The sequence below is a fragment of the Mytilus trossulus genome, chromosome 2 (genome assembly GCF_036588685.1).
Source record: "Mytilus trossulus isolate FHL-02 chromosome 2, PNRI_Mtr1.1.1.hap1, whole genome shotgun sequence".
NCBI lineage: Eukaryota > Metazoa > Mollusca > Bivalvia > Mytilida > Mytilidae > Mytilus > Mytilus trossulus.
Genome location: NC_086374.1, coordinates 98,493,616 through 98,507,261, shown reverse-complemented (window position 1 = coordinate 98,507,261; position 13,646 = coordinate 98,493,616). Strand labels below are relative to the sequence as shown.

At 31.3% G+C, this 13,646-nt stretch overlaps 1 long non-coding RNA gene across 1 annotated transcript; it reads left to right on the top strand.

Annotated features, from left to right (window-relative positions):
- The first annotated feature begins 8,298 nt into the window (after window positions 1–8,298).
- Window positions 8,299–11,062, top strand: LOC134705576 (uncharacterized). The gene is made up of 2 exons (XR_010105595.1): window positions 8,299–8,331; window positions 10,509–11,062. It is a non-coding gene; the product is annotated as an uncharacterized LOC134705576 (long non-coding RNA).
- Window positions 11,063–13,646: the final 2,584 nt, after the last annotated feature.

Below are 13,646 nucleotides of genomic sequence, written 5' to 3'. Positions count from 1 at the left end.
GGCACATTTGTTTTTTTCAATTATGCTACCATTTGTTCGTTTGTCATTTTTGTCCGTCAGTCCTGTGTCAGGTTAAAGTGTTGGCGTGAAATATTTTAAGATAAAGTTGTAGTCACATCACATTTTAGCCAAGTACAGATGTTCAGTAGGATGTGGGTTTTGACCCACGCAATGTTCGCTGTTCACTTACTGCGCATTGAAATTTTATAGTGCGAGCGGAGCATGGTCTTATGGACCAATAATCTTAATTTAAATTGTTATAGTTTTCTTAACACTGCGTTTCAATTAGTGAAATTAGATTCGAAAACAAGTAAAAAGTATGAAAATAAATATCAACATGCGTAAAGACGGAATGACATTTAAACAAAATGAAATATGAAATGATCATACGAAAAAAAAACAATGGAGAGAGTCTTGTCGTCCTCGTTACATAGTTATTTTTAGCTATATTTCACTCGAATGATTAATTTTGCCTGAACACTTACTGAAAAAACTAGAAAGATTATATTATTTGTTAAATATAAGACATAAAAAGATATGGTGCAGTAATGAGATATAATGATACGAAAAAAAATACAATGGAGAGAGTCCTGTCGTCCTCGTTACAAAGTTTTGTTTAAGCTATATTTCACTCGAATGGTTACCATTGCCTACACATTAGATAGAAATATTATATTTGAGACACAAACAGGTGTTGTGGTGGTAATGATATTACTGAAGAAAGGGCAGACAAAGGGAGGGGGATATGTTTATTTTTAATCGGTTATTTGTTTTTTGAAAACTAAAAGGACAGATTATTTATTTTTTGCACTGTTAAAGCAAGATTATTTCATTCATTAAAACAAGGGACTGACTTTTTTTTATCACAACAATATTTATAATTTTTGAAAACATACACTTATTAAATTCATTTTTTATTCTTATATAAAATAAAATAATACATGTATAGGCAAATCATTATGAACCATTTAATTAGAATGAATCATCGTCCTCTGTAGAAATGAATCTTCTGAATTCCAAACTTACATGCATTGCATTCATACACGGTATTGAAGTTTGCACGTAACTTGCCTCTTTTAAAGGTATTGGCAAACATTTTTATGCCGAGGACAGCGAGCTAAAAAACGTATCGAAGGGTTTGGGAGCCGCATAAGGCCCCAAGAAGCTATAAAACAAATGATGCAAAATCATGCTTTATGGGCGTTTCCCAGACCCTTCTTAATTTGAAAACCCATGTTCTCTTTTAATATTTTTTTGGCAATATTTTGGTCTCAAAGCCAAATGTATATATTCAGTGTATGACAATATTAGTTTTTAGGGACAACATCAAAAGACCAATATGTAGGATAAATTCACATATATAGTTAAGTATGTGACAGCTGGGTTTTTTTGTTGTTGTTATTTTGTTGCATTTTTTTTTGGGAGGGGGGGGGGTCGGCTTGAATAAGTTTATCTTTTATACCCTTTTTTCAAATTAAGTTAAGAGGGGGTTGAATATAATTGATTTCCTACATGATGCTACGGTCCTGTAATAACAGTGGGGTAAGTGTTTCTGAGACAATATACCTCAAGTTAAATGAAACCCATTTTCAGACATTTCAAGTATTTTTTAATAATATTTTTAATATAAAATATTTGGGAAGTTTTCCCGAATTTTATTTTTAAAAAAGAAGAATTTTATGAAGAATCTGGTGCCATCTGACACTTTTGAATAGAATTTATAAAATATCTGAAAAGACCTGCCAAGTTGTTTATTTTCAAACCATTGTAAGTCAGATTATTTATTTTCAAATTACCACAGAAGAACAAACCATTTATTTTTGTGATTATTAAGGCTGAGTTATTTCATTTTCAAAATCCTCCTCCTCCGACCGCCCCCCCCCCCCCCCCCCCCCCCCAATGAAAAAAATACAAAGAGAAAAAAATTGATGTTTTTATATCTAAAAAACACAAAAAATATACATTTATAGAGACGAATTTAAAAAAAAAATTTGCTTTGGTAGGACAGAATAAAGTGTTTTCACTTAGAATTAAAACAAATCTAAGAAAAACTAAATCAATGTTGATAGAAAAAGGTGTAAATAATGTGTTGCTGGACTTTGCTGATGAAATAAGCGATAAATGTAAGTACCATTAATCACATAAGCACATTTCGACGATTCATGTTTTATTCAGTATTATAATGCTTGAAAACTTCAAAAAGTCAAAAGTTTTTAGAGCAGTAAACAGTAAAGACAGTCTAAATGGAGGCATTATTAATATAATGATAAGGAGATGTGGTATGATTTCCAATGAGACAACTATCCACAAAGTTGAAATATAGTGGATGTAAGTAATTATAAGCAAACTGATCTACCGTAAAACCTTTAACAACGAAAAAACTCATATCATATAGTTGGCTATAAAATACTCGACATGAAAAATGTAAAACTACTCAAACGAAAAAATCAACGACATAATTCAAAACCGGACAATTTGCTAAAAACAAATATCAGTCGACATCACGAACCAGCAAAAACCACTGAAAAACTACAGGCTCCTGACTTGAAAAATTTACATACCTTCTGAATGTGGGGCGATAAACATATTTGTGAGCAGTCAACCCTCAATCTAATCTGGGACAACAGTGTATCAGCACAACATAAGAACAAACTATAAAAGTTAGTACGTAGCACAAGGCTAAACTCAAAAGATAGGTATGATGCATAAAAACTAAACATGCATACAAGCAATAGAAACAAAACACCCATGATGCAGGGTTTTTCGCTGCGCTGAAGACCCATTGGATGGCCTTTGGCTGTTTTCTGCTCTTTGGTCGGATTATTGTATCTTTGAAATATTCACCATTTCCATTCTTAATTTTATTTATATCAGTGCAACATTATTTGTTTTATATTGATGTGTCTGGTTGTACCTTTTTTGATTGATTTTATTGTGTTTGTGAATATCTAGCGGTGACTACATGTGTGTGGTAGTAAGCGTTCAGTTGACGACCATGTGGCAAGCTCTTTATGTCTTTTCATGCATTGAATTTTCTTGAATTGTGATGTCTCCGTGGTATTCCCCTATACTTTTCATATATCCAGTTATTATGTACATACATATATTGTCATCATTTCTTTATATACTAGTATATAGACACATACTAGTAGTCAACCAGAGCTATAAAAAACAACAGGCAACCGATGGCCTCAGCTCGCCTGGCCTTTCAAATACTGTAACTTCATAAGTATCACAATAATAAGAAGTCGCATTATGATATAATCTGATGTAAATGTATGAAATCGTAAACATTGATCTCGCATTGGAGTCCACTCTTAAAAAATCACAAAGATAAATGCACGCAGTAATTTCTGAATTCAAAGTAGTCAGACGAGTAACAGGTTATAAACTGAGTCGGACTCTGACTTGGATTGGTATATACACATGTACCAAATCAAGTGTTTAAACAAGTTTGTTTATGTATGCTGTATAAAAATTATTGTGTAATGACAACACGTAAATTATCATAGTATTCGAGATAACAAGATTTTGCTTAACAAATAATGATATATATGCTAAGACAAAAGTTTTAAAAATTACTAGTCTTTACACATGTCATATGAGTAACCTGTATTTCAAATACATCCCGAAGAATAAATGACCTCCTTTTATCAATATTTACCAAAACTGTTCTGAAGTTAAGTCGAAGTAATGTCAGAATCTTTTTACAACTTGAAGTACAATGCGCCAGCAGAGATAGGAAACAACAAAATGGCGGACATCTATTTATTAAATTATCTCCCCTGACCACTAGGGTGTAATTATATGGTACTTTTGCTTAGATTAAACTACTTTAAAATCTCATTCAACTGTAGGGGATAATTTGAAAAATGTAATAATTCGTCTTTTATCAGTTGAGTATCATGAAACATTATCGACATGGAATAATATTTTCATTTTAAGAAAAGACAAATTGTTTATAGTCCATTACGATAAGTTTCGTTTTCAGATCTATTTAAAGTGACAAACAGTTGACCTACTTCATAAGTACAACAAAGACAACGAAGACAATGAAAGTGTGAAAAGCGAGTTTGAAAAAATATCAGCCTGTTGCAATTTATAGATTAAATATGTTATTAGAAAACTTGACGCACTGAATGTTTTACTTCCGGTTTTTTTTCAGCTTCGAAAGTTCAAAAACTATAACACACTTTAAAAAAGTTATTCAGTATAAATATAATGTAGAGTTAAAAGTGGGAGATTAATTAACAGTTTAGTTTGTTTACTTCGGGATATTTCTTTTTGTAATGATAAACACAAAATATGTACATTTTACGATTCATACGTAGTCATGATAGTATATATAATAAATAAGATCGGTCGCCCCGCATTTTCTCAAGCTACAGTTTATGAAGAAATGACACATTTTGTATGGACTATACAGGAAACTAAAATTTCTCGCTACATTGAAGACCTGTTGGTGACCTTCTGCTGTTGTTTTTTATTTGGTCGGGTTGTTGTCTCTTTGACACATTCCCCATTTCCATTCTCAATTTTAGGAAAGAACATCATTATGTAATGAGATGCTATACTAAATGATAGAATTGTAAAATAAAATACGAGAAGATAGCGTTTAGAAAATGCTTTGAGAATATCAAAAGAAAAGGTTGACTGTGCGTTTTTCTGCTAGAAAAAATAATAGCAAAATTCCATGTAGATTCCTTCAGAAAATGCACCATTTCAGAGTTACCTCCCCTTAAAATGAAAATTTAGAAACATTAAGACCCAAGCAAAAACTACTCTACACGTGTAAAAATATTAGTATATAGAAGTTATAATCTTATATTTTGTCTCTTGTAAATGCATATTCACATTTATATTTGTCTGCATTCCTGCATAAAATTTTGCTAATTTAATTGAAAATTTTGACCTTAGATTCTCTGATTTTTAGAATCCAAGATGGCTAAAGATTCCCATACCACCTCAATGCGCCAGGCTATCATCAGGACTTTTGGAATTCTGTTTATGACCCGCTCCATCGGGAATCAAGCTTGTAAAATCAATTTGAAAGTAAAAATCTTTGTTACATGAATATCCCTGTATGTTCCACCTGAAAGCATACACGTTTTCGGTATGCTCACATCTTTTTTTCTTTTCAAAATTTCAGTTTTCAGTTGCTTGTTACATTGTCTTCAACAAGTCCAAGCTCCTTGTGAAGAATAAGACTAATTATCAATTCAATCATATTAATAAATAAAACATAATTTTAATAACTGTTTTTGTTTACATTAACCAAGAATTTATCTTGAATAAATTTTACCCTTTTAAGTATATATATGTCTCGCAACTTCTTAGCCAAAACGTTTGCTTAGTTTTAGGGCGAACATGAACTGCTTTTTAATAAATCTCACTATTCTGATGGAATTTACTGTTCTATTGAAAGATGCATGATTATAATTAACTCTGTCAATACATTTGTTAATTGCCAAATATATATTTATTGAAAATGTATCGAAAAAAAAACAAAGAAGCATGTAACATAATTGTGCTTTGTTACAAATTTCATACCTTTTTCTTAAAAAAATAACACAAACTTACATATATGAAAAAAGATATAAAGGAGCACCTGCTGAACGTTTGTGTTGATAAAAGAGTCAAAAGTTTTATATTTCTTGTCAAATCGATAGTCTTTAAGAGCCTGATAATTCTTGTCCAAATCGGCAGTCTTCAAAATCTCAACACTTACAAATTTAAAGTTTAGGAGTAATAATTTGAATTAAGAGGTTACTCTTTCAAAATATAGACATTTAATACTGAATTAATATCCATATTTTTGTATTTGTTTCTGAAAAAGTACCATTGAATCCATTAAATCGTCCAGAAGCATATTTTTAATAAAATCGGACATACTAGATATGTCCAGTTAACCCTCATACATAGTAAATTCATAATTCATAAATGTATAAATTGATTGAGTTACTGATGTTGATCTGCATTACATTAAGAATTAAGAAAACAATCAATATACCCACTCCTTGTTTCATGTTAGACAAACACAGTCACACACACCCTGACTACATCATAGAAGTAAAATCGTGCAACTTTAACCTTTTTTCCCTCTTAATATGATACCTAAAAGCACAGTAAATAGCGCCGTATAAAAATGGAATGCAGAATATCATGCCTTAGTGTTTAGTATTGGACTTATTTATTTATCTAAAACTGTGCATGTGACTGAGAGAAATAATATTACTACCTGTCTAGATTACCTTTTTCTAATCTATTTATAGATTCCCCGGAAGTAATATTTCGTCCGTCATTACCATTGTGAGCTGGTTTCTTTTGAACATTTGAAGACACAAGCATTAAATTTTAGCCTAATTGGTTTGTTTTAATATTGATATGAATGATATTTAATTTCCTTTAAAAATTATTAGCAAATGCAATAGACAGCCTGATCTATATGCAGTTCTAGATCTGTCAATGGAACGATATACCTGATACATGGCCATGCTATATAGTCTATTTTATCATACGCATAACTTTCACTAACACAGTTTGAATTCAGCAATCGATTGCAATCTCACATCATTTAAAGAAATCAAACGATTGTGAAGACTATATACCACATGTTCTAAATATAGAACATGTAGAATGTAAACAGTAACAAGTGTACAAAGTTAAATATAACCCAAATGTGACACAAAATAGATACACACGATACATTTTGTATTTATATAGTTGACTTTCAGTGTGAAAGAATAAAGTTGGTCATAGATATATATGCAAAAGGCAACAGTAGTATACCGCTGTTCAAAACTCGTGAATCTATGGACAAAAAACAAAATTGGGGTATCAAACTAAAACTGAGGGAAACGCATTAATTATTATAAGAGGAGAACAACGACACAACATTAATTTAAAAATGTATCACATACAGAAATGGAATAAGCATTAGACAAAATCCGATAAGAATAACAAATATAACATCAAAACCAAATTATTTTTTCATATAAAATACGTGAGCGTTATATTATACATTGTTATTACTCGATTTATTTCACTTGACTGGGCGGAGTTTAACCGGTTCGCTCATTATAAACCAGTCCATCTATAGATAGGTGTTTTAGGATAAACTCATCAATGAAGTGTCTAGTCATTCTTTTGTAAATTGCTTTGATGACACTGATTGGTGATTAGAAATCGGTATTTATTATAACGGCAATCATCCTTATCACACACATTCTCAAACAGACTGTCCACATGCAAATTAAAACGTTAGCTCCGCCCGATCAGTTGAAATAACATTGGTAATATAGATGTAATACCACGTATTGTTACGATGTCAATAATTTAATACTCATAATATTCTTACTAATTATTTATAAATGTGATATTTTTAAGAAAAATATTATTAAACTTTTTTGAACATTGAAAGATTTAATTCATAATTGAAGAAACCGGAAGGTTTACTCACCGAATTTATTGCATTTTGGTCAGTCAAATTTACAATATGAAATTCATTATGATATGTGTACATAAAAACAAATGAAGCAAATCTAATTAGAAACATTTATAAAGGGTCTTTTGAAATAGAAAGATGTAGCTGTAAGAATTTTATATAGAATATATGACTGAGAGGTGAGACAAGGTCACGCATTATTACAAAATAAAACCAATTAGATCATTTCAAGACATTACAGTTTGTCTAATATCAATATATTAATGTTTTTATTTTGCTTAAAATGTTTTCTTATGGCTTCAAAGTGCTGTTATTTGAAAAGATAAACAAGAAAACAAGAACATATTTGACAAGGCAAATCATCCTAAAATGTAGGAGTGGTCCCATGGGGTCATCTCGACTGCTGCTTTTATTAGAGAATGTTTAACTATCTTGAAAATTCCCGAGATCTCCACATCCTTTCCAAACGTTTTCTTGTTTGACAATTTGTTGGGTGATTCTCTAGGGTCATTAAAAAACTCTTCCATTTGAGAATGTTCAAACATTTTCAAACAGCTGAGATCATAAACCATAATACTAGAATATGTTCTCTGGATTTGTTTTTTTTTTCTCAATCGATTTATGAGTTTCGAACAGTGGTATAATACTGTTGCCTTTATTTATTTTGTGCCATGACACAATCAATTGGAGACTATATTTGAATGACTCCATAGGGGTTATGTTCATATTGAGATCCCTACCCTTAACTGTTATATATGTTTTTGTCTATCGTATCAGGTAACTAACATAAATGATATATAGGATGCTCAGGAGTCATCCCAATCATTTATTCAAGATTATGTGTTTGTTGTATGAATTGGCTGAAGTATTTACAGATTCGTATTGAGGTAAATATGTATATAGAAAACAGTAGTTTATCGATGTCAAATCCAATAAATGAAATATTCAAAAAGACCGGGTATGTTTACAGGGTAGAAGAGTCTCCTGCAAGTTCTTAAATTATGGAATGTATAGCTGATGGAGTAGATTTCAATGTAAACCAATTCAAAAGTTCAATGACTAAATGTGTTAGACAGTGATGTTAATGTATTTTTGCAGACAACATAACAAGAAATCTATTGATCATGTTGATATGTATGTTATTTTGCATGCATGTTATTGTATTGATTGTTTAGTTTTTCTTTGTTATAAATGTAAATTATAGGTATAGTAAAGATGTGTATATTCAGGGTCAATGTTTTACTTTTGATTATGCTTTATTCAATCGATGATAGGTTTCAAAAATCTAATATACACATACAACGTTTCTTTTTCAATGCCTTCAATTTTCATAAACACAACTTACTGAATCAGTCCCCGACTTTAAATAACCGTTTCATTATGCGTCACTTTTAAAGAAGATGCCACAGCATGCAACAAAAAGACTGCATATATTATATCTAAATACGAATATATCGACAGATTTGTACAAGGTTCTCTTGATTCCAGAATCTCTTTGCTTCTTTTGTATATTGGTAATTCATTAGACTTCATACTTTAAAAAAATATTAGAATCGTAGTAACACGAACGCCATTTCGTAAAAATGCTGCAAAAGATATAACAAATCAGAGACTTTAAATATCAGTTCCGATGGGAAAACATTTATGACTGTACAAAATTATGATTGTTAGCACTGACGGTAGTAAAACAAATTGGGTTTTTTCCCACTTTCCTAAGGCATCCGTCGTTAAAAAATGAAAACAACGCGTTAAAAAGTTCATACGCTACAATCTTTTCGTAATTTACTTCCATTAGGACCAACACCAAAATCCGAATATATAAAATCCAATGATGTGTAAAAACCGTAACAATTAAAGAGATTTGTGACCAAAAAGGACATTAAAAAATAGCAAATTCCATGTAAGGTCAACTTTTCCCGAATGAGTTGAAACCTTAGTTTGAACTGTCCCTGTCGGAATGGAAAATTACATCGCGTAAGGTCAACATGAATGTTATATTTGTTTTGGATGAGGAGGGAAAAGCCAGACAGGGGAAAAATCTATATAAGACTGACAGTTTGATACTTCTTTTGACATACAAATCATTCTGTTCAACATTTTTTATGTAGCAAAACTTTACATTCGTTAATAATGGGTTTTTATCATCAAAAGAAAAAATAACAAAAATTCCGGGGAAAATTCAAAACGGAAAGTCCGTAACCAAATGGCAAAATCAAACGATCAAATACATCCCACAAAAGGTTGACAACTTCCATATTCCTGGCTTGCCGTTGATACAGGCATTTTCTTATGTAAAAAATATTTAAATTAAACCTGGTTTTATAGCTAGCTAAACCTCTTAATTGTATGACAGTCGCATGGAATTTCAATTATGTTGTATTAACAGCGATATTTAAACAAAATAAACATACACAATAGGTAAGCTATTGAATACCGAATTAGTTAGGAAATATATAACCCATATGCAAGTGAAGTTGGTATATTAGCACTAAGGTGGGGACAATCGAAAATTTCAAAATAAAAATAATCTCGTTTATCATAGATTCTGGTTCTGAGATGACCGCGTAGGTGTCAAATTCGAGGTATAAATCTAAAAATGAAGTGGAGTAAGTCGTGTCTGTTGTTTCTTTAATTTCTAGTACTTGGGGATATATTAATGATATCCAATCAGAAAAGGTTGGATTGTTAATGGAAAGTGTTTGAAGCAACTCCTAGTCATATGAAAATTAGAGGGGATCGATAAGGAGAAGCGCATAATTTCTTCGTTCCCATAGGAATGCCGATGAAAAATTCTTCCTCCAAATTAAATAGATAAGATGTCAGTAAGAAACCAAAGCATACTGATCACATGTTCCGAGGTTGAGCATGTTTGTTCATTATCAAAATATACCTACCGTATCAACAAATATACCGTATGGTATCCAAAAGTAATACATAAATTTATAGAGTATGCTACAATTGTTATGTTAAAAAACATTATGAATTAGTTCTTTTTGACGATTTTTCAATTTCACATACGAATGGTGGTCTCCAACTGTAACCTTTTTGTTGTTTACTTTTGCAGAGTGTGTTTTAAAAATATGGAAAAGATAGCTGATAGCTCATGCATTACCGATTTCGACGGTGTCAAATCAACAATCATCATGTACAGACAATGGTTGCTAAAGATAAAAGATGAGATTCCTATCATTAAAGTATCACTGTTAGTATATCATATAGTACAAAAAGACACAACGTTTTAACTAATATGTCGAAAGACCATGTCGTAGAGGAAGTCCTTCAGGATATCAAAAAGAAATTGAATACGAGTCGTGGTCATACCATTTAAATTCATAGTTTTGGGAACTTTACTGTAATGGTAAACGGCGAATTATGTTAGACCACAATTACTGCCATATATTTGTCTGTAGTAACGATAGCTTTATTAATGAAATCTAAAGATACGACACGCATTGGAATGAGGACTTAAAACAGAAATGACTGATGTGTTCGATGAAATCACAACAAACGATAATGCTTCTAGTACGAAGACCGACAGAGTTTGGAACTCTCTTTTGGCATACAAGCAAATATATTAAGTTCGGCCTGTAGATTAAAACAATAAACATAGAACCTCAAGATCTTTAATATTGGTTTAATTTCTGTTTACGATAATTTCTTCTTGAACGTTACATAAATGTGTCATCAATGCAGACTCAAAGGTGTAAAAACATTTAAAACGAACGTCAAGGGAAACAAATTATTGCCAAACCACGTATAACTAGAAATAAGTAGAAACTTGAGTACAATTTACAAGGTAAGCTAATATGATGTCAACCTGATATTTTAGAGATCCACAAAAGCTGGTTCTGAATCAGTCAGAAACCATCAAGAAAAATTCCTAATCGCCCCATTGGACACCATGACAGAGTAAGGTAGAAATTATTCAACATACTAGTACACAATTTGAAGCAACGTTATTAATTGATGCAAAAGAAATGAATATCATGTCAACCTGAATTTGTGAACACCTTAAAACATAAGCGTCAAACTTGAATATTAAGCCAGAGTAAACTAGACTTATGACCATCCACGAAACTTCATTCGGAATTTCCATAGAAAGAAACAAATAAACGTCAATTTAGAATTAAAGAAAATAAACGACAGTCAAGTAAAGAACAATTCACAACGAAAGTTTAATATCAAAAGCAAAACATAGCAAAAAAAAATGCGAACAATGAACTTTGAGCCACATAGAGATAAGCACTGAAACCGCTAATGAAACACAAGCAGCATTTTATAACAGTTAAAATAAAATACATTAGAGAAATGTCATGCAACAATCATATTTATTGTTGGGAAAAATAAAGACTAAAATTTATCGAATGTAAACACTGCTGAATACTAATTAGATAATTATAGTTGCCTTTAAAAATAACGACGCATTTGGAGCCAAACAAATTGCATGCCCAAGAACAACATTACGTGAAGCATTATCAGCATCAGACAACATATCACATAAAAAGTGATAGTCATCATAGTTATCAAAGGTACCAGGATTATAATTTAGTAATTCAGAAATACTGATTGATCCATCCAAACGGTTCAGGCGGAAACCCAGTTGAAACTGAACAAAAGAATCGAACCTCTTTGTTAGAGACGGCGACAAATACTCACTGTATTGTTTACTATAGTAACAACAAATTTTAAAATTTATAGAAACAAATAAAATGAAAATTTTCTTCTCAAATACGAAATGTTTAATTCTAAAAACACCATTTGCATAAGTTTTCAATTTATCTATTACATAGTGAAGCAGAACAGTTAGATATCAAGGCGACGACATGGGTATCTATCAAGTTGGATGTAGAAAATGCATTACCTCCGATTTAGAATAAAAAATACACGAACGGAGAACATATCAATCTATTAGTTCAGTAATTTTCGTGTCTGCCCTAACATAATGTGACACAAGAATAAAATCCAAGAAATGGGTAACAATTGTATCGAAAAAGGAAAAGCGAGTGCACCTTTTTATGTTATAGCGTGTTTGAGTTGAATATTTTATCTTGAAATCGTACAAAGCAAGAATATTTGATAAGTCATCTCGCTTCAGATTCTATCATTTTTATATATCAAAGCTACATGTCGACTTTACAACATGAAAAAAATCACAGTACTAAAAAAATGAAATATATGGGTCAAGAGTAGGTGTGTTCGAATAGCTATTTGTTTTTCTAAAACTACTTGACGATGGTCTTTCAAGTTGGCTGATGAACATGCATATCTTGGAGAGAAAAAAATTGTGGATGTTAATTAGTGTTTATAGTCTTCAACCACTCAAAAAATCTAGTCTGCCCTTCCACGAAATATTCGATTAGAATTTTTTTAAATGTTTATGATTTTTCGAAAATTCAACCTGACAACCGAGGAGACAATAGCTTTAAGTCGAATGAATGCAGACAAGATCATTAACTGATGCTCATTAGCTAGTAGATACATTTGTCTTTTAAAATACAACTTACATATAAGGATCGTTATGAAGCTATGTAGATACATTTATCGGTTTTCAAGAGCAAAATTGGCAGTGCGTCGTCCGTACAATGGCTTCCATTTCTACGATTTTGAAAATGAACTTGCGTAATGAGGAGAAAATTTTGACGAAGTAGAATCCTAACTGGGTTGTAAATCGATACCTGTCAACACATTGTCATTTAATAAAATAAGAAGACCAGGTTAACTCATTGCAAGACACGGACCAAATAAAAAATTATTATGAATGAGTAAAAACTTGTGTCTGGTAAAGACATATAGTGATACATATACGTTTATATTTGAAGGAGAGTTGTTGAAACAACACAATAATGTGCACCAGAATCAAACCTCACAAAAACAGACTGACAAGTCGTATCAACATAAAAAGTTAGATTAGACATTGGTTAAAAACTAAAACAAATGTTTTAAAAGATGTAATGGAAACTTTACATCGCTAGGTTTTTCATCAAAGTGCAACCCATTTGTTTTTTGCACATTTCTGGTTAAAATACGCCCACTAGAATATACCAGGAAATACGAGCAACATCAATCACCCCATTCTCTGTTAGATATACTGTTGAGAAAACCTTAAAATGACCTTCATTAATATAAGTTAGAATCCCCCTGTCCCGGCTTTCTACTTATTTAGTTGCTGTTTGTTTGTTATAATTGCGTATATTATCAGTAT